Here is a 26,250-nt window from a genome sequence, read left to right as displayed (position 1 = left end):
GCCCTCCAGGATGAGGTAGACCATACTTCTGTGTCTGGTTAAATGTGTAAGTGTCTGTTGGCTCCTGCCTCAAAGAAACCTGCCCCAGACATGTCACTTCCTGGTGACCTGCCTTAACACAGTTTTCATTATAGATAGAGAGCTTCTTAAATATTATCCATTTTGCAATGATTATGTTGACCAGCAGGCTACTGGCTCTCCCTAGAGACCTCACATGCCACCCTTTTGTGAACTGCTATATACACATATATGTATTAGGTACTATGAACTACTCTATCTGACCAAGGGGATCCCTGTAAAATCCCTATACAACCTCTGTACCTTCTGGCACCAGAGATCCCTGGGTCATACTGTGTGTTGGATCATATTAAAGAAGTTCTGTATTAAAATCACAAATGAGTTTGATTCCCCAGAGTTTAAATTCCAGGGTATTACTAATTAAGAAGTCTCTTGGTTTTTGGTACTGTTTCTCTCCCTCTATGTGTGAAACTTGCAAGCTGCTAATTGTGTTAGTACATTCTAAGACAGAGTCTATTCTCAAAGCAATTCACAGAGAGAGAGACTCCAAGCAATACTCTAACAACAGAAACAGCACCCAGAGACTCCCCACCCTTTTGTTGTATTAACAATTGTGATTAAAATAGAGATAGAGGATGTATGTGGATGGATGCTTGGTGTGGATAATAACTGAATGATCAGGGAGGTGCCAGCCTAAGAATCCAGTGTCCATCGGCTGAAGAAGGCGTCAAGTGGAAATAACCAGAGGACCCCCCGGAGGGCAGACTAGAATCCACCCAATAGCCTCAAGAATGGGAGAACCAAAGAACAAGATAACATCTTGGAGCCGTCAGGAATGTGCTATCTGCCGATTGATTCAGCAACAGCATGATGAAGCAATTCCCATAGACTGGCATAGGAAGAAATTCCTATAAAAATAGACTCTAAAAAGTGAGAACTTTGGGGTCTGATTCTGCAAACCAACTTCCAGGAGCATCAGATGAGCATCTGACAAGGCCCTGCTCCCTCCTCATGTCCAGGCCACTTGGCCAGTGGCTTGGCATGAGCAACTCTAAGGCTGGTAACTATGATAACAACCTTGCAGAACCTGTGTGTGTGGGTGTGTATGAATGAATGTGTGAATAAATATGAGATTGAATGGAATGTTATAGCTATAACTAACTGCTTACTATGATTCTTTCTGTATTCACAAAGAACGTGGTATTTTGCCTTTTTCCCTTTAATAAGATCCTGCTGGTTTTTATTTTATTGGTACAACATTTGGTCCTGATTCATCATTGCTCAGCACCTTGTGCTGTCATTTAAACCAATGCAAACTCAGTACTATTCTGCCAGGACAGCATTTTATATTCACTTTGCATAGGGAAAAACAACTGTACAAGATGACGGAGAGTCAGGTCCTGTAACAAGTCTTTTCTTCTTTTAAGAGTCTAGATTAGCCTTTTCCCCTACAATTCCCCACTGTTGCTATTATCCATACCGATCCACTGAAAACAACGTTAGGAGCATGAGGGTAGATACAGCGCTGTCAGCCACCAATATTTTAACCACCATGTTGTCTAGACCTGCTCATAGAGTTAGATGACACACTCTGGTTTAAGTGCCAGCGGCCAGCCAGTGGAAGATATCTGATGCAGCTACAGAATTATCTTTAAAAAGCACTGACATTCTCAATTGTTAGGATATTCCTGTTTTAGAAGAATTGCTCTACCCTAAAGAGCACTGCAAATGAAGCTGAGTTACAGTAGCAAGAAGGGTTGATTTCAAACAGCTTATATAAAAGCAGAGCTAATTATACTGTAGTAATTACCTGAAAAGGATATGTATGTTGTTTTTCCACCAGTCAGTACTACTATTTTTGAACTTTGCTTTTTTCTCCTGGATTGTTGTAGTCATGCTATCGCCAAATGTCCTTCCAATCTCACCATTAATATGCAGCGTCCCAAATACAGCCATTTCCTGATGAAGTTCAGTTGCAGATTCTGCTGGTTTATTCAAAATCTTTTGTGCTTAATTTCACTTCCCTCTTCAGCATATCCTCAGCACCTCACGTTTGGAAAATGTTTGTGCAAATAAAATATTTCTAACAAACATTTTAGTCCGGACTATATAAGATGGTAACTTTGCTACTAGATTCTAGAAATAGCACCCAATGGGGATTTACTCCTGTCTGTCAGAAGATACATTTGTATACCCTTCAATTATGTTCTTCTGTTAATTGCCCCTTTCCTGCCAGCATTTTTGTGGATAATAGAGAGGTCTCACCATCCTCTTGTAATTTCAATGAGAAAAGAATTTTAAACAAGATTAGACAATGCAGAATATCTAGTCATAAGAATCTTGATCAAACTTGCTTGGTATGACCCTGATCCTACCTCCAATAAAATTGCCTCCATGAAGAGCAGGAATAATTGTGATTTATAAGAGTTGTTTTCTCTCTCATTCTCATTTTAGGTATGTGTTATTGATGTCTGATTTTTCAGTAGCAGCCAGTAAAAGCAACCAACCAATGAAAGCAAGCACTGCAAACACAGTCAGCACAACGCTCCCAAGAGGGGAATGTTGTCCAGTGGCAAGAACAGCGAAGTGGGAGTCAAATCTTTGACTCTTTCCTAATTGTCCCACTGACTCGCTATCCAACTTTGAACAAGGCATGCCTCACATTACTATTTTGTAAAATGGGGATAATCATGTTTATCTCATTGAGATGTTGAGATCAATAATTAACATCTGAAAAATGCTTTGAGGTTCTTGGATGAAAAGTGGTCGAGTTGGAATGCCTGCAACATTCAAATAATTAGCAATAACATGTATTGCATCTAGTGCCTTCATCTTCAAAGTTCTTTACAAATGTTAATGAATTAACAAAGAGAAAAATATCAATAAAGATCATATTGACCCATTAAAATTATTCTCCCAAAGCATAAATAACTACATCTGCCTCCGAGGCAAAAATAATTTAAAGAAAACCTAAATGCCAACTCTAGTATCAAAGTGTAAATCCCCAGTGGCACCATCCATGGAAAATCTACTTTGAACTAAGGATTATTAGTTTATACTTTTAATTAAGATAATTGGACACTGGGCCCAATCCTGCAACCACCTAGATCAGTGGGAGTTTTTATAATTGACTTCAGGGAGAGCAAGATTAGGCTGTCAGTGAGGAAAACAAAAAACATCAGGCTGGCCCAGTGGTCTGGTATGTTGGTGCCCTGCACTATAGAGTTTCGTTATATTGAAGTGTGCCAGAATAAGGCTGCTTGCCTGCTAGCCCTCTCCATCAGGGACCCTACCAAAGAGGAGATAGCTATTCTCAGGAGCCTGACACAGTGAGCAAAATTGTAAATAAACACATATGCTTGTTGTGTCTATGGAATAACCAATCAGAAAGCTGAGGAAACACTGCATGAGAGACATTCTAGAGCCAACATTCAGACACTATTCTTAAAAATTCCCCAGTCTGAGTGTCGAACAAAAGAGGTAAGAAATCATAACGCACAAGACTAAACATTAAAACCGTTCTTGTAAAGAGCTGCACATTGCGGGGGATTTTCTTCTGAAATTCCATATTCCAGCTGGCACTAAATGAAATATGCTGTCATTGCAGGAGAACAAAAATCTGTCAATTTACTGAAGAGTTCATAGGAAACTAGACCGTCAAAATGTATGTTCAGCAATTTTAAACCAATACTTAAAGAAGGTGTTTCCTTATATTTTCCCTGCTGTGCCCTTCATCTCTGTCTGAGCCTCCTTACTCATAGATTTCAATTGCCACCTTTAAATAAAAACAGAAAAACTCTGTGGTCATTATTTTCTTTGCTCAGAATTTAACACATTTCTATAGATCTCCTTTACTACAGAGATTACAACATGTCAATGACATTCCGTATGACCGTGCTCCCTAACATACATTCCAGAATGTAATGGACTATAACAGATTTTATAAAAATCTGTTTCACTCCATATACTGTGCAAGTCATTTTAGGCAGCACATCAGTGTTCAATAGAAATACTTCCTTTTAGCGTATTCTCAATGATTGGTAATATGAACTTGCCAGAGGTGTCCCCCACAAAACCTAAGCTGCTCTCTAACCTTTTCTGCCTTTCTGTGAAGAAAAGTCATCTGAAAATGCATTTTGTAGTCTAGTCTTGTTAATTTCATATGGTTGTTTCTCCAGAATGGGCTGAAGGCTCTACAAAGACTCAGGGATTAAAATGTCCCAGTTAATCAATTGCACAATGGCAAGCAGGCAAAGCTTCAAGTGTGTTTGGTTTTCGGATAGAAATCACATATTACCTTTGGGAAATACTCCTATTGCTTTTGTTAACCATAGTTTTTGATCTCCTTTTGTTGAACTGGGAGGCAGGAATGAGGTTTTTTGGTTGTTTTTGTTTTTTACATCACATACTCATGTATCACTGTTGCACTAACCTTGCAGTTGCTATATATAATGCTACATATTATTACTGAAAGTATTTTACAAACTTTAATTAATCCTCAACATCCCTAGATGGAAGGCAAGGACCCAATTAATTGTATATCATTATTGTCATGGCCCCAAAAGGCTGGCACATTTAAACTTGGGTAATTCCTTGTAGGACAGACATTGTGTGGACTGAAGACAAAACTTCTGTTAATAAATATGCCATTGCTATAGAATGTTTCAGATCGGAATGCATTTTAACAGCACAAACCAGACTTGGATCTCAGGACAAACAGCCAAGAGATCTCTCTCTCATCATGTGCTCTTAGAATAATCTTCTGCCTCTCTTCTAGCTCCACAGTTCCTCTGTTTGCAATCCTCAGCTCCTAACACAAAGGACTCTTTGTAACTGTGCCCCAAACACATAAGTAGTGTCTGTTCTTGGCCATATGCTTTCAGATGGACTGATGGGATTCCAAGCTATATTTCCACAGTATGCATCCGATGAAGTGAGCTGCAGCTCACGAAAGCTCATGCTCAAATAAATTGGTTAGTCTAAGATGCCACAAGTCCTCCTTTTCTTTTTGTGAATACAGACTAACACGGCTGTTACTCTGAAACCCATCTTAAAAACAGTCGTTCCTCAAACTGACTCAATAGTGCACACTACAGTTAAAACCATGCGAGCAGCATCCCAGGAAATGCAGAGTGGTTAACTCACAACTCCAGCATGGTTTCCTTGATCAACATAGTTCTAGTAAAAATAAGAATACTCTTGTATATTGCACTTTCCATTGTTAGAGATCAAAGCACTTGAACAATGGTGATCGCAGTGTCATTGTCTCCATTTCACAGAGAGGGAAACTGAGGCAGAGGGGAAGTCGTTTGCCCAAGGTCACCCAGCAGGCCAGGGGCAGAGCCAGTTAATTGAGCCCTGGCTTCCTGAGTCCAGTGCTCCAGCCACCAGATAATATTGCCTATCATGTCTCAAACTACCTAGCTGGGTAGATTATAGTGGGATATCCACAATGGTCAGGGAAGCCCTGTTTGAATCAAACTAGCAGTTGAAGTGTTTGAACCCAGCATCCTACTAACATGGTGGACAGAGCTTAAATTCTTAAAATTTGTGCTCCACTGAAGTCAAGCTTGTTCCTCACTCTTGTCAGAGTGCCCTTCGTTTTCCAGCAGAAATGGACGCTGGATTCTGGGATGGCTCCAGGCCCAAATTCTTCCTTATCTTGGATTATTTCTTTCCCCATTTTACCACACCATACTGCACAATGCAGCTTGGCTCAAAGTAAAGCATGGGATTGGTTTAACCAGTCTAGATCTCCGGCTGGTGTCTTCCAACCTACCAAAGTGGAAGGAAGGGAGAAAAAAATACAAACAGTTAGTAGCCTTCGCTGAATTTTCACTTTGCTATTGGAGGCTCTTTTCATAAATATTTGTATGCTTGTTTTAAAACATTGCAGACATTTGTGAATGATTTCATTTCACCATCAACAGTTGCCCAAACTGTTGAACCTGGAGTTGCTGTGGGAGTTTGCAAGTTGAACCTGAGCATTTAGTGATGCTCCAGATGGGGGGATGCGAGGGGAAAGAGTTTCTTATCTGCCAGGCAGCATGTTATCCAAGTCAGCCAGCTGTGCTGGCAGAGAGAGGACTGGGGGATGGACAATGTTAGTGTAAGTGAAGACAGCATTCCAGGAGGAGAATGGGCAGAAAAGGGACTTTCCAAACAGTATGTTGCTGTTATCTGTGTCTACAAGCTGCACTGATCATGAGCATGAGGGGAAGAGGGTCTAAGCTGAGCATTGTCACTCCATCCAAAGTCACCAGCAACTCCTGACTCTCCAACAATTTATCACCTTTTTAAATGACACAGTCAAAGCAAGCCCAATCCTGCAGTCTCACATAAGCCTTCCAATTAAAGTCAATGGGATTGCTCATAGAATTGTAGGACTGGAAGGGACCTCGAGAGATCATCTAGTCCAGTCCCCTACACTCAAGGCAGGACTAAGTTCTAGACCATTCCTGACAGGTGTTTGTCTAACCAGCTCTTAAAAATCTCCAGTGACGGGGATTCCACAACCTAAGTTCCCTCTAAGCTGCACGGCCACGCAGCTGCCTATTAAGCCCTGTGCAGGGGCTCATGGCTGCGGTGGGGAGAGGAGCCCCTCCCCGCCGGCCCAGCACGGACCTGCCCGACTTGCTGCAGCCAGGGGAGAGAAGCCTCTGCCTTGGCCCAGCCCAGCCCCACCGGAGCTGCCGTGGGGAGGTGCCTCTCCCCAGGCCCCGAGCTGCTGTGGTGAGAGTCCTCTCTCCTGACTGCAGCCTCGGGGCAGCCTGCACCCTAAACCCCACATCCCTGGCCCCTGCTCCAGAGCCCACCCCAACCCTCTGCTCCAGCCCCTCCCACACTCCAAACCCTTTGGCCCCACCCCCACTATATGAATTTTGTTATGTGCACCAAAATTAAGGCGATGCGTCACACATCACCTCCATATTGGTGGACATAACAAAATTCATTCCACACATGGGCATAAAACATGAGGGGGAACACTGTCCACAACCTCCCTGGGCAATTTATTCCAGCATTTAACCACCCTGACAGGAAGTTTTTCCTCCTGTCCAACCTAAACCACCCTTGCTGCAATTTAAGCCCATTGCTTCTTGTCCTGTCCTCAGTGGTGAAGGCAATATGAGACCAGACCTGTGTAAAGAGCTCTGGAACACACTCAAGCATTGGTGTGCTTGACTACCAACACAGGAAGGACCACGTTCAGGTTTCTTTGAAAAGGGAGAAATAGGCGTGCCCCTCACACTCTACAGGTATATCCACCATTGTATGGGGAAGACCCTTCTGCCCCTGCTGAGTCACCAGCGTCCATCAGAAAGGATCCTGTCTGCCAGCTTATCGATTCCACCAACTTAGTCCTTAATGCGCAGCTTCAGCTCCTGAGGAAGGCAGTTCAACAAATGCCAAACCAGCTCCACAGGGTTTGAGTTCTGGAATGGCTATAGGATGGCAAGTTGATTAAAATCCCCCTAGTCCGTGTTCTAACACACTGCTTTGGAAGAGGGGTCTTTTAGTCTCCACGAATGCTGCAGAATCAACAAGCCTGTTTGCAGTGGGCAAATTTCCCCCCAAAATTCTATCCCAGAGGCTGGTTGGAGCTATAGTGTAGATCAGGCTAATGGCAGCTTGAATCCAATTTTTGTAGAACCAGTTTTGAAGCCAGTATTATATATGCACCACCTTCTTTCAGCTAAAAGAAAAGGAGTACTTGTGGCACCTTAGAGACTAACCAATTTATTTGAGCATGAGCTTTCGTGAGCCACAGCTCACTTCATCAGATGTGTACGGTACACATCTGATGAAGTGAGCTGTGGCTCACGAAAGCTCATGCTCAAATAAATTGGTTAGTCTCTAAGGTGCCACAAGTACTCCTTTTCTTTTAGAGAATATGAAACAATACCTCCTCCCACCCCACTGTCCTGCTAGTAATAGCTTATCTAAAGTGATCAACAGGTGGGCCATTTCCAGCACAAATCCAGGTTCTCACCCTCCACACACAAATTCACTCTCCTGCTGGTGCTAGCCCATCCAAAGTGACAACTCTTTACATAATCAAGTCGGGCTATTTCCTGCATAGATCCAGGTTTTCTCACATCCCCCCCACCCCCATACACACACAAACTCACTCTCCTGCTGGTAATAGCTCATTAAACTGACCACTCTCCAAGTTTAAATCCAAGTTAAACCAGAACATCTGGGGGGGGGGGGTAGGAAAAAACAAGAGGAAACAGGCTACCTTGCATAATGACTTAGCCACTCCCAGTCTCTATTTAAGCCTAAATTAATAGTATCCAATTTGCAAATGAATTCCAATTCAGCAGTTTCTCGCTGGAGTCTGGATTTGAAGTTTTTTTGTTTTAAGATAGCGACCTTCATGTCTGTGATTGCGTGACCAGAGAGATTGAAGTGTTCTCCGACTGGTTTATGAATGTTATAATTCTTGACATCTGATTTGTGTCCATTTATTCTTTTACATAGAGACTGTCCAGTTTGACCAATGTACATGGCAGAGGGGCATTGCTGGCACATATCACATTGGTGGCCTGTTTCCTCTTGTTTTTTCCTACCCCCCCCCCCCCCGATGTTCTGGTTTAACTTAAAAAGAAAAGGAGTACTTGTGGCACCTTAGAGACTAACCAATTTATTTGAGCATGAGCTTTCGTGAGCTACAGCTCACTTCATCAGATGTTTACCGTGGAAACTGCAGCAGACTTTATATACACACAGAGAATGAGTGGTCAGTTTAATGAGCTATTACCAGCAGGAGAGTGAGTTTGTGTGTGTATGGGGGTGGGGGGGATGTGAGAAAACCTGGATCTATGCAGGAAATAGCCCGACTTGATTATGTAAAGAGTTGTCACTTTGGATGGGCTAGCACCAGCAGGAGAGTAAATTTGTGTGGGGGGGTGGAGGGTGAGAAAACCTGGATTTGTGCTGGAAATGGCCCACCTGTTGATCACTTTAGATAAGCTATTACCAGCAGGACAGTGGGGTGGGAGGAGGTATTGTTTCATATTCTCTGTGTGTATATAAAGTCTGCTGCAGTTTCCACGGTATACATCTGATGAAGTGAGCTGTAGCTCACGAAAGCTCATGCTCAAATAAATTGGTTAGTCTCTAAGGTGCCACAAGTACTCCTTTTCTTTTTGCGAATACAGAGTAACACGGCTGTTCCTCTGAAACCTTCTTTCAGCTGTTACCATAACCCTGGTGTGTTGCTTCTAACTGTGGTAGATACACAGTTTTCAAAAAGATGTGATGACAGTGGATCTTATAAATCCTGATCCCTGAAGTGACGTCCCTGTGGCAAAGCAAGGGAGCCACTGGAAGAATTAGGATTTGTCCCCCCAAGAGCAGAGTTGGGTGAATTCCTCCCTCCTCCCAGAAAATGTCTCTTCAATCAAAAGAAAAATGGTTTCTTTTGTTTGAAGTGTTCTGGTTTGAAAAAAGTCAGAAACATTTTAAAATGAAAAGTGAACATTTTTTCCAATCAAAAATGGATTTCAAAAACCCCAAACGTCTGTGTTTTTCAGAGGAAACTATTTGCAGCACGTTTAGAAAAGGAAAAAAAGCCACCATTAAAAATCCCTGCAATAAACAATTGGTACTTTTTGGCTGGTTGCACTCTGGGATTCCTGAGCATCCCGTCCCGTGTTCCCCTCTGAGCTCCCTCTAATAACACACACAAATATTCTTGTGGCAATGGTGACACTATGGAGAACACGATCAACCAAATTTTGCCCTCACCAGTATAGATATTACATATCTGTTAATATAAATGGGAGCCTGGTATGTGAATTTGAGGACAGAATTTGGGCCTTTGCCTACTGAACCCCTCTGTGGGAAGAAGGCAATTAGGTAAAATTGACACCGTGAAAAGCTAAGGACCAGGAAACAAACAAAAAGAAGAAATCTTTGTTACTCCTGCCACATTCAACACTAATATAATAGTGTCTCACGATATAATGCTTTAGGTCTTGATTTAAGTACCCTATGCCTAACCTCACAGTGTTCAGCACACTATGTTCCACAACAAATGGAAGTGAGTTATCATCAGAGTCTGTTCTTTATCAGTTCTGTGCAGTTACAGAACTTACATTTATGTACAGATTCTGCTTTTATTAGAGCCAGTCAACAGTGAAAGTCTGTAACCAGCACTGGAGCTGTACTACGGCACAGTAAAAGACAAACCCCGAAGCCTGAGACTCATGCACGGTACAGGGCATATTAACAAATCTCCCTCCATATCACGTACCCTAGAAGAATCTGTGGAGGATGAAATGATGGAGATTATGGCCACATGACCATGCTTCTCTTCAACACTCAGTTCTCAATTTTTGCCACCACTGTGCCACACATCATTTGGATGAGTCCTTTCCTTCTAGTGTTTTAGTAAGATGGAGGTTCCCCTGTCAGTGAGGTAGAACCATCCATAAAATTAGAAAGAGAAAAGGCCAATGCAGTTATCCAGTCCATATCCCCACCTACATTTTCAATAATTCCACAACCCTTCCTCACACTGAGTAGGTTTTACTCACGCAAGCAAGTAGTCCCACTGCAGGATCATGTAAATACAGCCACTAAACTGAAATTTGATCTTTTTATAGTCCCTTTACCTTCTGCTGCAACCTCTTCCATCTTGCCGAGTTGATTATGTGCGATTTCATCCCATTGAAGCTGTAACTCTGCTTATCTAATCTTATAGGAGGTCTTCCAGCAGCAATGATAACTGGGTGTAACTGATTCAAAAGGCATCCATTGAGCTCAGGCAGGCCACATGGTCCCACAAGAAAATGACAAATGCTATTACTTGGGTTCACAACACTGTCACAGACACATTCAGAGATTCAGGGTGAAGTCTCATGGACTTCGGGGGGGGAGGGAGGGAGACAGACAAGATTTCACACACAATTCACAATCACAATCCTTCATGCTCTCTCTGTAATAAAATCTGAAGGGCCTGGTACATTTTTGGGGCCACAGTCTACTTGTCCAATAGTCCCATTAACTTCCTTAGGACTATCAGTATGAGTAACATGAGACATGTCTGGCCCGACATTCCTTTTCATGAACTTTGTTCTGCTGCTCTTGAGTTAATAGCTGCTCAGAGTTCTTTATGAGGCTCTGGGCTTTTAGCCATTCTCGTTGCTCAGAGCGGCCTTTGCCTATGGACATTATTTTAGCCAACTCCACTGGTTTTTCTAAAACTGAGCTCCAGAAACATCTCAGAATGTGGTTCTGATTTGCCACATCTGTTATTTTTATGTATTGTTTTAGTCCACACAGATTTATAAGAGGTGTTACGTAACTTCGCATTGTGTCACATCATTCAACATATTTCCACAATTAGAAGCCCATATGTACATTCAAGCATGAGCCTACCCCAGGTTCGTACATCTTTTAGCCCAGCCAGCCTGGGATACAAAGATGAGCTGTGACTGTGGTTTTCCCCCAGGAACTAGACTGTCATTTACTAATGGCCAAGTGCAACTGTGATATGTGCCTCATGGATCACTTTTGCATTTGCATGAAAAAAAAAAAAAACACACACACACACAAACACCCATATATTGCTTGAATCATGCACACTGTTGAACAAGAAACATTTTGCGATGCAGGCACAAGTAGACATTTATCCATGGGATTGAACCATCTCTTTTATATACACTAATGAGCTCATGTTACAGAAATATTTTAACATTATAAATATTAATCTTGTGAGAAAAAATATATTTGCACTCAAAATCTATTTAAGGGATGGTATAAATAATGAACAAGTCCTGTTTTACAGAAATGAAATGTAACATTCTTGTTGGCATTCACTAGTAGCAGCATGTTGTATGGTCGTTCTCATAATAAGTGTTTCTCATCTTCAGAACGCTGCGCAAACATTAACTAATCAATCCACACAACCCTGTGAGGTAGCTGCAGATATCTAAAGTTTTGCTTATAAATGCAAGAATACATTCACAATCTGGGAAACAAGCTTTGATGAGTCGGAGGCAGTCCAGAGAGCAAGACTGTCTGATCTGAGTGGGAGTTTGGTGCCAAATCTGATGAACTGACATAGCGACTGGCAGAAGAAGTTGATGAATATGGATCCTTCTAAAAGCCTAGCAGTGAAGGGGCTATGGTAAATAGGCTAGATCTCTGAGTAGTGAAGCCCCTGGACCAAGTAAGGAGGGATCCTGAAGAATCAGTGGCAGCGTCTATAAAGACTCCCCTGTAGAATGATTGTGGAGGTTCCGCATGTTCTAGTTTACGATGAAGACAAAGAGAGCTATATTTGCATGTGGTCCGTTTAGCCTTCATGACCAAAATAGGCATTCTGCCTTTTGCAAGAGAGTAGAGGGCCAGACTTGGAGCTCAAAGGTGGTGATCAATAATCCAACCACTGATCAAGGGGACAAACTCTGAAAGGAAGCCAAAAACAAAGACAATAAATGGGCCTAATCTGTGACTACATTTGGTAGTACGGACTGAGAGATCGAAAGCCCAAATCAAGAAGACAGGATGGCGCACTGCCTCCAATGCCCCAGGTGAAAGGGTAAGTTGGGCATTCTCACTCATTGTACTAATGTAGGAACAAATGACATGAGTGCAGGAAGAGTCTGTAGAAAACATGGACCTGAATGGAGAGCTCAGAACAGAAGCAATGGAGAGATCTCCTCAGTGAAGCTTCCAGTGCAAAGCATGAGTGTAGAAAAGCAAAGAATGATACAGGAGACCAGTCAACGGGTACACCCATGCTGTAGAATGGAGGGTTTGGGATGCACTGTACGTTGCCTTTGGCAATGAAAGTTCACCTTTTAGATTAGATGGAATCTATTAAACAGATTGCAGCATTCTGGTCTATCTTGCCACCCAGGCAAGGTGGACTATGTGATAGACGGTCACATTACATCAAAAATCACAACAATATTCAGGTTACTCCCAGTCCCAAAGGATAGTCACTTACACCAGGTCAATTGAACTCAGATCTCAAACCAAAGAAAGTTGTAGCCAACCTTGTAATCAGCTAACTAAAGAAAAGAAATGAAAGTTGTTTTCAAGGTTAAATACAGGAAACACACACAAATGAGTTACAGTCTTAGATTTAAAAAGATAATATAAGCTTCTATGATAAGCAGCTCTATACCTCATTTAGGGCTGACCCAGGCCAAGCAACATGAGGATCTCTTTATTATGTTTAGGAATCTTTGCCCCTCAGAGTCCAGACAGCAAAAAGATCCTAGTTTCTCCGTGCCATGGATTTTAACCCACCCCCCACCCCAGAATTCAAGATGATGGGATGAGATTATGTGCAGGTTGCCCCTTCCTGGAGGGAGTGGGAAAAGGAATCAACAAGGTCTCTGTCCTTTGATGCTACACAATGTCTTGTTTGCCTTCAATGAAGAATCTTGTGTGAAGGACAAGCACTTTGTCTGAATTAATGCTTCTTCTCCTGTTTGGTGACTTACACAATTACAGAGGTTTACAATACAAACACTGAATATAACTTTATACCATGGTTACAGAAGTTTTAAGTGAGATCAGTATATGCAGCATCCTACACTATTCATAAGATCTAGACACCAAACACATTCTTACAACTCTAATATTTATCTTACCTGTGGGTTAGTGTTGTTAAGGCCAGACTGGTTTCCAGCTATGCGCTTTTCAGTGTTCAGTGAGGGCCTGGGCCTTGGCATGAGCTGGCACCTGGTCTGCCTGCATCACAGGAACAAGCAGCTGAGCTGCTAACTGCAATCGCTCTTTAAAAATCAGCTGTGCTACCAGAGGGGAGAAGGTTAGTAAAGGTCATACCTATATTTTTGAAAAGGGCACTTGAGTGATCTGGGGAATGTAAGACTATTGAGCTTTGCTTCTGTACCCAGTAAACTCATTGAAAAGACCACACAAAACAGAATTATAAAATACCTAGATAGCCATAATATGAGATATGATCTAACCGACATCATGGCTTCTGTGAAAAAAGAAATCATGCCTCACTAATCTAGTCACATTCTTTGAACAGGTCATCAAAATAGTGGGTAAAAACTGGTTGATTTGGATTGTCAAAAAGCCTCTGACAAAGTCCTTAACAAGAGGTTAATCAGGAAACTAAGTAGTCATGAGGCGAGAGAAAGCACTGTCACAGATCAGAAACTGGCTAAGAGGCAGAGAACAAAAGTAGGAATAAGCAATCTGTTTTTCCATGGCAAAACTTAACAGCAAAGTGCCACAAGGTTCTATTCCAGAACCAGTGTTGATTAATATATTTTTAATTATCTGCAAAATGAGTCATTTATCTTAGAGAGGATACAAATAAGAATGGATAAGATAAAGATACACTAAATAATGAAGTTAGATTTTCACTCCTTTATAATGCAAAAACAAAGGGACATTAAATGAAATTGAGAGGTGGCAAACTGAAAACTGATAAGAGGAAACTTTTTCACAGAGAACAATTAACATGTGGAACTCATTGCCACATGATGTAATTGAGGCCAAGAGCTTAACAGACTTGAGGAAAGGATTGGACATTTCTATGGATAATAAAAATATCCAGAATTATAATAGTAAGGATTAAAAGTAACCAAGAGTTTTGGGAGTAGAAACCCTCATGCTTCAGGCATCAGTCAGGCACTAATAGAGGTCAGGAAGAAACCTTCCTTGTAGGCAGGCTATGCCACAGCTGCCTTCCACATATATTATTGCGCCTCCAAAGCAGGTACTGGACACTGTCAGAGACAGGATAACTGACTAGATGGACTGCTGGTCTGGTGAAGTCTGGCAATCCCTTGTTTGAGAAGTACTAACATGGGCACAAGCTTTATTGTGGCCCAGGCCTGTCTTATGAATAAGAAGTAGCTCTTGTTAGCTGAGAAGGTAGTTTCGTTTCATAGAACACGTCTCTTCTTTCCCCCCTCATTTGCTCTTTTTTCCCCTTCCAGCCCCCGTTAAACTAGAGACCTATCAAAGGACTTTTCTTTACAAGTCTGTGGGGTTGGGGTTTTTTTAAGTGACTCCCCCCACATCATCCCCATTGCTGGAAAAGAATTCCCAAAGGAGACCATGTTGCTTTGCAACAGGAGACAGTTTGAATTTGATTACATCTTAGTAAGTGAGAGTCTTCTACTGTAAAGCTTAATCTGACTTTCCCCTATACGTGAACCACTGCGATACCTGGAAGTTTCCAGCCAGGGCACTTCTCTAATGAAAAAGTCAGGCTTGTTCTCTTAGGTCAAATATCCTGCATACAGTTTCTAATTTGGACCCCTGCTCTGGAAAACTTGATTAGGGCTGTGAAAATGAGTTTTTATTAGGGAGGACAGAGTTATTGCCAAGGGTTATTTTTCAAGGGAGTAGACCTAGTCCCAGCACTGTGCTATTCTGGATGCCCTGGCAATGGTTTATGGCAAATATGCAACCAAAGTCTGACATGACTCATAATGTTTGCTTTGGATGAGTTGCCATGGGATTACAAACAAAGGGCTTGCTAACTTGGTGCATATATCAGTCCGCCTGGATTTTCTTTAATATTTTTGCATAGTTTTACACATTCATTTATTGCAGTTCCTGAGCTCTATTCCAAAAAAGTCTCAGTACTAAAACACACAGAGACAACCACTAACCAAATAGGAGCACATTGGATCTGCTCACAGACACAGAGTACTCACCCATGGGTGCCAGGTTTGTATAATTTTTGGTGGTTCCCAGAATGGGTCCAAGCAGAGCCGTCCCATTCATAGGACAGACCAGGGCAACCACATCAAGCCCCACACTTTGCGGGGGGCGGGAACAGGGTCCAGGACAGCCTAAGGAGTTAGCAGGGGGCTGGCACCGGCAGCAGTGAGCAGCCCAGCCCCTGCTCTGCCCCCTTCCTGCCCTCATTCTACCCCTACCCCAACCCCAACCCCACCTCTTTCCAGCTTCTACCCCCTGAGCAACAGCAGGAGCTAGCAGGGTAGGACAGAGTGGGGTGGGGTGGAGCCAACTCAATCACTGTTACTAGCACCAGGCTACCCTGGATCCCATATCCCCCTGAAGCACTGCCCCCCCCCCCAAGCATGATAAGCCTAAACATTGGTGGAGCTGGGCCCATATTCCTAAATATTGATGGAGCATGGGCACCATAGGCCCATATAACTCACCAGCTATGTACTCACCCACTCTTAAAAGTCAAAATAAAACTCCTCAACAGATGCTTTTTCATAGAACTGGTGGTCAGCTCTCTCAGGGGAGTCTAGGAGTTTATGCTGTTTAGTGACCCTCCCAAGAGGGTGTGATGGGATGTCCACTCCCACCCAAGGCAGAGCAAGTTAAGTTAGGTCAATTAACCTTATATGCTGCACCTGGAGGAGAACCAGGGCTTAATAAAGCCTGATGGAAGATGACATTCAGCTGGGAAGGAGTATATTAGGTCTGCATAAAGGGATAAGATCCTCATCTGGAGTAGTGTGTCCAGTTTTGGGCCTCACACTGCAAGAAGAATGTGGATAAATTAGAAAGAGTCCAGTGAAGGGCAACAAAAATGATTAGGGGTCTGGAACACATGACTTATGAGGAGAGGCTGAGGAGAGGCTGAGGGAACTGGGATTGTTTAGTCTGCAGAAGAGGAGAATGAGGGGGGATTTGATAGCTGCTTTCAACTTCCTGAGAGGTGGTTCCAGAGAGGATGGTTCTAGACTATTCTCAGTGGTAGAAGAGGACAGGACAAGGAGTAATGGTCTCAAGTTGCAGTGGGGGAGGTTTAGGTTGGATATTAGGAAAAACTTTTTCACTAGGAGGGTGGTGAAACACTAGAATCCTGAGGTCCCTTCCAACCCTGATATTCTATGATTCTATAAAGCTGAGACCAGAAGGGAGCTACAGTGGAAGGAGCGTGTGGTTATTTCCTGTGCTGGGTGATAGGTGGTTTGTGTGGGGGTTAGGGAATTTGCCAAGAAGTGAGAGAGGGGATGCCAGTCTACAGTTACTCCCTAGGAGGAGGGAGTACGGGGTGCAGAAAATAGGGAAGGAAGTGGGAAGGAGTCTAGGGAAATAGCATGGGATCTGGAAGCGAGCAGATCATAGCTGCTGCACATAAGGTCCTTGGGCTGAAACCCAGAGTAATGGGCAGGCTTAGGTTCCCCTACCAGCCACTGGAAAAGTAGCCCAGGACCTGGCCTTGGATGGAATACTGTCTGGAATAGCATGTGGGCAGCTGATCTCATGGAATTTTAATACCCCAGAGGCGGAGGACTGTACAGTGCCCTGGCCGGAGGGCTGAATCACAGAGTACTGAGAGTGCCAGGGAGCAAGGGGGGATGTGGTGTGAGTGACTGTCAGAAGGGGGTGTCAGATCTGACTGGTGCTAATCCCAAGATGTGGCCCCAAGGAGGCACCCCACTGGGGAGCAAACCCAGTGACTGGGGCTTTATGTCTACGTAGCGAGTAGTCACAGACTAAAATAAGCCAGGAATGTATGGGGGAAATGTGCAATGTTTGGCAGGCTTGTCAGTAAATGGAGTGCTCAGCAAAGGGGATGGACTGACGGTCCTAGGGACTGAAGGCTTCCATTTATCCCAGAGCATAGGCAGGAATGGTGCAAGCTTCCCCACGCTCCCCCATCATTGTACCTCAGCCCTGTCCTAGAGAGACCACCCTGAGGATCAGGATCCTGCTGACAGCCTGCAGGGGCCAGCTAGTGCCAACAAAAACCCTGTTTCCCCATCTACCGCCTCAGCCTAAAGAGACACCCACCAGAGTGGAGTCACCAGAGAGAGACCTGTGGGATGGGGATTAACGAGACCATTCCTGCCCTCAGACGGTGCAAGGTGCTGGCTGCACAAGCATCCTTCTTGGTGCTACCAGGTGAACAAACGTTAAGCACCTTCAGCTCAGAGAGACAACCGCCGCTGGAAGAAAGGCACAGCCGAGAGCTGGACTGCAAGTAACAACGCACCAATTAACCTCTTCAAGCAATCTTCTGTCCTCACCACCCGAGATCTGGGCAAGCACCTGTTTGAAGCGGCAGCCCCTAGACCATGGTATTGTTGGGAACACTGGGGCATGGCCACTAGGTAACTCGAGGGAATGGAAGACCACGAGTGTCGATGAAGCCCCCTGGCACTAGGCCCCGGTGTCCTTGGCCCCCCCTCCTGCCTGGAGGCACTCGCAGCAGCTCTGCGTACTAGGCCCAAGTGTCCTTGGCCCCACCGCCTGAAGGCACACACAGCAGTTATGCTAAGAATCTGCAACAGTATGTTGCAGCGTCAGACTGCCTGAAATTAAGCAAGGCCAAACAAAAAAAATATAAAAGAACAATGCTAAATAAAGCAGCTTTATGTATAGTTTAACAAATAATACAAAAAATCAGGAAACTAGCTGGAAACTGGATTGGCTGGCTATATGGATACTTGGGGCAGCTTGCTATTAAATAAGTATGCTAAAAAAAAGAATGTATAAAAGCCTGTGTAACTTCCTGTTCTGTTGTGCAGGATTTGAGATTTTATTCTCCCTGTACCTTTTTGCAGCTGCAAATAAACTTTTCTGCTTCTCCACCCCGTTGTAATTATTGGGTGTAGCACACCGGGTAACGAACCACTCAAGCTGTTGTTCAGCCTCTCGGCACTGGGTGCCGGCAACAGCTTTTGGCGTCCCTGGGTGGGCGACGAGGCTGCAATTTAGCCTTGCCCGGACCCCTCCTGGAGGTCAAGGATTGCGGCGAGAACCGACGCCCAGCGCGCACCGGTGAGTTCATCGGGGGCCTCGGAGGAGACGCGATTTGATCGACCCCAGAGGGCACAACGGTGCAACGCACTCATATAGTGGAGAAGCTGTTGTGGACAGCGGTGAAGAACCGGTCCCTTAGACATGGGGGAGAAGCAGCTGCAGGCCACGGTGAAGAACCGGTCCCTTGGATAAGGTAGGAACCTTTTAAAATCCGGATTGTATGCTCTGTTAAAACCTGGGGACGCCCAGAGTTACCCTGTAGGTATGGGACAGAGACAGAGCTCAGAGGTTAGGGCACGGTGTACGCCCCTAAAGTGCATTCTAGCAAACTGAAAGGTATTTGGTGCGGATCCAATAACTAAAAGCCAATTAAAATGATTCTGTACAGTTGACTGGCCTCAATATCAACTAGAGGACCAGGAGTGGTGGCCACCAGGAGGGTCAATTAATTACAACACAATCCTTCAGTTACTCCTGTTCTGTCAAAAAACAAAAAAATAAAATAAACATATGTATGCGCATTTGTTTCTAACTTTATGTACTCGACCAGATATTTTACAGCACTGTAATCTAACTCCGACTGGTTCGGTAGCAGCTAACGTTAGTCCCCAGACCCCCAACCCCCACTGTAATGGCAGAGCCGGTGTCCCCTTCGGCCCCCACACTCCCACCTTATAAGGGTAGCACACCGAGTAACAAACCACTCAAGCTGTTGTTCAGCCTCTCGGCACTGGGTGCCGGCAACAGCATGACTGGGGGCAGGTCCTAGCGATTAAAAAAAAAAAAAAATTGCTCCATGGGTTTCTTGTGGCTGGGGAGCTGGGAGTCTGCTTGTATTTTAGCAGTGATAGACCAAAGCAGGGGGGTTAGATCCAAGTTAGGGTTTGATGCTGCGGTTTGGTCCAAGGCTGAATCAGGGTTTGGAGTGAGAATGGACAGTGCGGGGCCTTCTCCAGGCTCCCCACTCTGACAGGCTGCTTTGGGGTTGGCTCCCAGCTGGAACCTACTCCTGCCTGTAATCTGTGACCCCTCCTATCCTCTCGTGTCCCAGCAGCACCCTCCCCCAGCAAAGTCATGCTATTCTCCACCTGCTCTTCTCTGCCCTGTCATGCAGTCTATTGCTGGCTGTCCCCGATTCCCCTCTCAGCCTCCCTGAAGTCTGCCACTCTCACACCTACCTAATCCCTTTTCACCCTCCCTCTCAAAACCTGTTGACCCTGCTCTCCCTCCCCAACACCGAGCCAGGTCTGCCTGGAAATATCAGGGAACCAGACGTTGCCATTTGATTGGTTTCATGCACACAGCAGACATTGCTAAGTGAGAATGTACAGGCCCGTAGGAGGGGAGTGACAATCCGCTCATCATTCAATCCATACGTATCTGGGGGGACCCCCGCAGGCCTCTGTGATTGGTGAGAAATAGGTCTGCAGACAATGAGCAAAGCCTGTTAGATGCATGATTGCGGAATAGGCTGTAAACAGAAATACATTCCACATGGCACGCATCCTTTATCGACTGTGTGAGCACAAGCCTGGTCTGGTTTGACAAGCAGAAAGAATATGCGTTTCTCCATTCAGTTTGGGAGGAAAGGCATCTAGTGGCTGACCTGAAAGATACACACAGCCTGCCACCGTGGGGCCAGCAGCTGCTCCTTCTTTAAATGCCACAAATTTACTTTCCACTGTCATAAACTTGCTGAGGGGAGTCTGAACTTGTTCACTTAGCTTTTCTTTATGCCCAGTGTCTTCACTAGCACAGGAACCATCAGGCTTCTCTTTATAGCTATACTGTAAAGCCCCAAGATGCTCTGATTTCACACCCTATCTGGCTATGGCTTTTTTCCAGTATTGGTAATTAATGTGTGTCCATCCGTTTGCAATGCAGGATCAAGGTGGCTGTTCAGGGGGAGGGAGGCCTAGCAGTTAGAGCAAGTCAACCCCTTGCCCTAGCCTTTAAAAACAAAAAACAAAAGCTATTTTTAAAGCAAGTGATTTGCTTGAGTACAGAAATGTACCCAATTCCATATGCTGTGCAGTTGCATTTACATAGCCAGTTGTGCAATCAAGTCCTCACCTGCCATGAGCCTATCCACACACAGACTTGCACCAATTTTACTAACCCCATGCAAAGATCTGTATGGACGCTCTTGTTTCAGTTTAAGTGCAGGTTGAGTTGAAACCTACTCCAAATCAGTTTAAGCTAAACTGAAGCAAGGGTGGCCATGTGGCCTTCTGCACAAATTTAACTCAACTGGTTTAAAGCGACAACTTAAATTAAGCCAGTATAACTCTGCATATAGATTAGCCCTACATATACTCAGTCTTCTACGAACCCTAGATGGGTTATATCTTAGGAAGGTCCAAATGCTGAGGGACTAGTCACTGGCATTTCTGCTTGAGTAAGGACCTCAAAACTTGACACAATGATCAATTAACTCAAAAGATTCTTGTACCTCTCTGTCAGAGCTGGAAGCTCTGGTCAAGTTGCCAATTGCTGTTCTCTACACCACGTCAGGTTTACTTGAACCCACTGAAGTAAAGGTGAGTCTCAGAATAAAGCTAGCCAGTCTCAAGCTTTCTGGATCACAGTAGTTTTACCTGAGTGCGTGGGACCGGAAGATCTTGTATGGGACCAGCTGTTACAAGTTTCATTAGGAAACTAAACCCAAGCTACACAACTCTATCCGGTGAGAGACAGCAAGTAGTTACACTGCACAGAAAGTTCTGCAGAAATGCTCTGCTGATCTCATTTCTACATTGAAACCCAAAGCTGGCTGAGTTGCATAAAATATTTTCATTTGCAAAAGTTGGCACAGCTAGTTGGAAACTTTAAAGAGGAGGGGGGGAGTGTAGTGGTAGCCATGTTGGTCCCAGGATATTAGAGAGACAAGATGGGTGAGGTAATCTTTTTATTAGACCAACTTCTGTTAGAGAGAGAGAGAGAGACAGACAAATTTTTGAGCCAAGAAGAGCTCTGTGGGGCTCAAAAACTTCTCTTTCATCAACAGAAGTTAGTCCAATAAAATACATTAACTCACCCTGTGTGTGTGGTTCTGTACACCACAGACTGGGCCCACAATTCAAGACATGCAAATCCAAATAGACATGGTTCCAGCTAAACTGGTTTCTAATGTCTACTTAGGCTGTAAGCTCCTTGGGGTTGGGACCATCCTTTTGTTCTGTTCGTACAACACCTAGCACAATGGGATCCTGGTGATGGCTGGGGCTTCTAGCTGCTACTGTCATACAAATAAATAATAAACCCACCACCACAATGTGGCTGCCCTACTTAGGAACATGGTCTCTTATCTTCTGGTCTTCTGTGAAGAGGGTCTAAGTGTCCTACAGTTTGTCCTGCATGTAAGGATAGGAGATTGCTCTTGCTGCACAGAATATGGGACACGGCCCAGGATTGCTGCCATGCTGAATAAGGGGGGCAATCCCTGCACAACATCCCTGTTCTACTGCAAACTGAATAAACTGTCACAAAACCCACAGCACTTCCTTTTCCTGAGCTGGTTTCCTTTGTTTCTAGTATTAGTCTTGGTTTACACAGAGTTCAAGATATTCAGTGGAGGGAACATGGCTCTGTGTTTGTAAAGCACTGTATAAAAAGAATAGTGACCAATTGCCTTCAGCGGTCAGTGCCACTCCAGGAAATGGGGTCCCTTTGTCCTATAGACTCAGGGAGAGTGAAACTGGATTATTCTCTCATGGAAAATGCAGCCCTTCAGCCCCAGCATCCTATTCATGTTCAGGCTGAGGCCTTTAGCTTCCAGTGGCTTAGTGCCAAGATCACATTCCCCTGCCTGGACACTTACATATAACTCAAGAATCAGAGCACTGTTGAAGTCGATTTTAAAACAGAAACCCCAAATATCTAATCTAGCATTTACTGTATTTGTGACTGTCCAGGCTCCACGTCCTAACCAATCCTCATTACAGCTCCATGCCCTTTGCAAACAAATGAGAAAGTCTTCTTTCTGGCTAACACCACGGTATAATTTTGGCTGACTGAATTTTGCTCTTTCCTCTGCCTTCCCAGAGTGCCACCAAAATCCCCTTCTAACAGTTAAATTTTCAAAAGTTCCTGTGTGACTTAGGAACCCAAGATCTACTTTCAAAGTGACTTAGGTGCCTAACTTCCATTGACTTTCACTGAGGCTCCTATGTGCCTAAATCCCATTTTCAAAACCAACTTAGGAGCCTAAGTGACTTTGGGACTCTTGAGCTAGTGTAAAAATTGCTCCAATATCTAATTCCTAAAGTGATTGACAAGTGTTGACTCAGTAACCTGCATCCAAACTGGACAGATCCATTCAGTGACTCAACAAAAGCAAAAATACCAAACAAAAAATGTTTATTATGTTTTTTTTTGTTTAAGAAAAGTTTTCTTGGGATACTTTTGTCTTTAATCCCTTGGACTTTCCAAAGAATTTGTTTCTTGACGACACAGCAGGTGGGATCTGAAGAATTCCTGTAACAGAAAAGGAGGCTATTAAAATATTTTATTCATACCTCCCTAGCATGCACCTCATATACAAATGTGTCAAATAAATAGTGCTCTAGGGACTTTGGGTAACTATGGTAGATGCTGTTTGATTTCTTTAGCAAACTTATCAGGCTTCTTCAGTTACTGAGAAGTTATTGGCAAAAGTATAAATTAATTGTTTAACAAGCCCAAAAACATTTGAGCTCTATCTCCTGTTAGTGCAAGCCCCAAAACTAAGCTACATATGCCAGGGAAACCTCCCCCAGCCCATTGAGCAACTGGTCTACCAGCCTTGGGAGGTAGCCAGGGCCTCCTTGGGGCCGAAAGGTAGAACCAAGAACTCTAAGCAGCTTACTGGGAAGGCAAACGCTGATGTGGGCCAGGCATCCGAGGCCACGTCCACATGCCAGCACTGCTCCGGCGTTGCTGCTGTGACGCTGCAGTGCCACAGTGTGGACGCATCCAACATTGATGGAAAGGGCTTTTCCTGCCAACATAGTTAATCCACCTCCCGCAGGAGGTGGCGAAGTTGATGGAAGACTCCTTCCATCAACATAAGCTTTTGTGAGCTACAGCTCACGGAGTGATGCTCAAATAAATTGGTTCGTCTCTAAGGTGCCACTAGTCCTCCTTTTCTTCTTGCGAAGACGGACTAACACGGCTGCTCCTCTGAAACCTGTCAGTGTGGGTTAGGATTGGCTTACTAGTCTTACACAGGGCATGCAATTTTCACAGCCCTGAGTGATCTAGCTAGATCGAGCTAGTTTTTAGGTGTACCAGCCCTGAGTGCAAAGTTACCTACCAATAATGGTTAGTGAGGTCAGCTGTGGTTAGTAATTGCCCCCCGAACATGGCCAGTATCTCGGGCATTCTAAACATGGGGTATGCCTCTGACCCGGTAATAATACTGAGCTTTCTGTAATCCACACGGACTCTAACTGACCCATCCTCCTTAGGTACCCCTACTACAGGGAATGCTCATGGACCATTTGGCTGTTGGATCCCCCTTAATTCCAGCATGTCAGCAATTTCTTACTCTGGGTTGTTTTCCTGGGAACCCTGACAGGTGAGCTTTTAATCGGAGCTTTAGGTCCCATCTCCACCAGGTGGACAGCAAGTGAGGTGCATCCAGCCCTACTGGAAAACACCTGTTGAGGACCCTCGGCTTGCTGTGTGGGGATTCAGTGATCAGAGGCCAGGGCGGGAGGGCTGGTCCCCGTTTCTGCTGTCAGATTGATCTAGGGATCCTGTCCTTCATCCTCCCAGTGCCTGCACTAGCTAGAGTCATTCACAGGATACGCTCAGTGCCTGTCGAGCAATTAAACAGCTCCACCACATCGTTCCCCTCGTCAAGCGGAGGATTTGAAAGGGCCCTTCCCAGGCAGCTGGGAGTTTACTCCTTCGCACTGGAAGGAGTGCCAGCACTCAGTCCCCCATACCATATGTCGGGGTGATCAGACCAGATTTCTTGTTTCCCCTGAGCTCTAGCTAAATTCTCTCAGGCAAACCCAGGAGCTCAGTGAGTTTACCCAAACACTCCCCTATGGGCTCTTCTTCAGGAGAGGTTATCCCTTCCTGCATTAGGTCCAGGGCGGCCCTGTGTGCTCCACCCCCAGAGCAGTTCAAAAGGGAGACTTTGTGGATTCCTAAGGAACCTTCCAGTTGGCAAACAGCAGATCTGGTAAACGTTTATCCCAGTCACTAGGGTGTTGGTCCCCAAAAGCTTTCAACCTTGTTTTAAGGGTTCTATTAAATTGCTCAGCTGGCCCATTTGTGGGGGGTGGGAGGTAGAAAGACAATAGGAAGTGTTGAACCCCCATGTTTCTCCTATAGTTCCTCATGAAGAGCAGACAGAGTCTGACCCCCTGATCAATCAAAACCTCACAGGAAAACCCTACCCAGCTGACCAGGCTAGTAAGGTGCTGGCCACCTTGTCTGCCTCTATAAAAGAGGGAGCCACTGCTCGTGGGCATCATGTGTTGTAGTCTACCACCACTAGAAAACACTTGTCCCTGTTTGTGGGGTCCTTTAGCAAAGTTACCCAATGTCCACAGTGACCCTCTGAAAGGAAAAGGAGGACTTGTGGCACCTTAGATAGACTAACCAATTTATTTGAGCATAAGCTTTCGTGAGCTACAGCTCACTTCATCGGATGCATACTGTGGAAAGTACAGAAGATCTTTTTATACACACAAAGCATGAAAAAAATGGGTGTTTACCACTACAAAAGATTCTCTCCCCCACCCCACTCCCCTGCTGGTAATAGCTTATCTAAAGTGACCACTTTCCTTACAATGTGTATGATAATCAAGTTAAAAGGCTTCCTCTATGATGGGAAAGGGATAGGGGCAGCCTTGCCCTATCCCAGCCCTTTCCCATCCTCTGACAGGGATCAGAGGATTTTCTCACGGCCTCAAAATCCTGAGGCCTGTAGACATTCTGGAGTAAGCGCTATATTCCCATGGGTCCTGAGAAGGGTAGAGCAGGGGTCAGGGTTAGTAGCCTAAGACAGTACTTTCGTGGTACTACCACTTGTCTCCATGTGCCCAATGGCTCAACTTTCCCAGAGAAGCCTCTCCAAGCCCCTCCTATCAGGGGGCTGCCAGGGGGTCTGCCGCAGCTCTAGGTTTTTCCAGAGAGGGATCATCCAGTTGCTCAAGTCTGAATTTCCAAAAAAGGAGCTGGGGGTGGGGGGTGGGGGTCTCAGCTGAGCCTGGTCACTAGGGCCCACTTCCCCCAGCCGCTATCAGCGGGGACCTCTCTATGCAGTCCACGGGAGCAAGCCACCCAGAGTGTTGACATGCGGGGGTGCAGCTAGCGCCCTAAAAAGAGCTGTGCAGGCAGCATGTTGAAGTTGTGGCTGAGGCTGGAGCTCAGGCTCTGAAGGGGGCCCAAACAAGGAAGCTGGGGAGCCAATATATTTATTGACACAAGGCAACACACTGCCCCGTGCTAGGAGGTCAGGTCCAGGTGGCAGAGACCTGCACTCCCAACACCAGAACCTGGTGGTCCAGTCAATAACCCTGACTGTGTCAGATC

General features: G+C 44.7%; 1 protein-coding gene across 2 annotated transcripts in view; it reads left to right on the top strand.

The window, feature by feature from the left end:
* LOC142073426 (uncharacterized) overlaps nt 1-26,250 on the top strand; it is a 237,246-nt gene that overhangs the window by 13,184 nt on the left and 197,812 nt on the right. The window contains exon 2 of one of the 2 annotated variants that reach the window (XR_012670318.1): nt 17,732-19,241. The exons of the other annotated variant lie outside the window; for it this stretch is intronic. The gene's annotated coding sequence lies outside the window, so the exon portion shown is untranslated. Of the gene's footprint in view, nt 1-17,731; nt 19,242-26,250 lie in introns of those variants that run through there. 2 annotated transcript variants of the gene reach the window in all.

The sequence above is a fragment of the Caretta caretta genome, chromosome 10 (assembly GCF_965140235.1).
Source record: "Caretta caretta isolate rCarCar2 chromosome 10, rCarCar1.hap1, whole genome shotgun sequence".
In the NCBI taxonomy this organism is placed as follows: Eukaryota; Metazoa; Chordata; order Testudines; family Cheloniidae; genus Caretta; species Caretta caretta.
The sequence above is the reverse complement of the archived record's forward strand: the minus strand, read 5'-3'. Positions and strand labels throughout refer to the sequence as shown.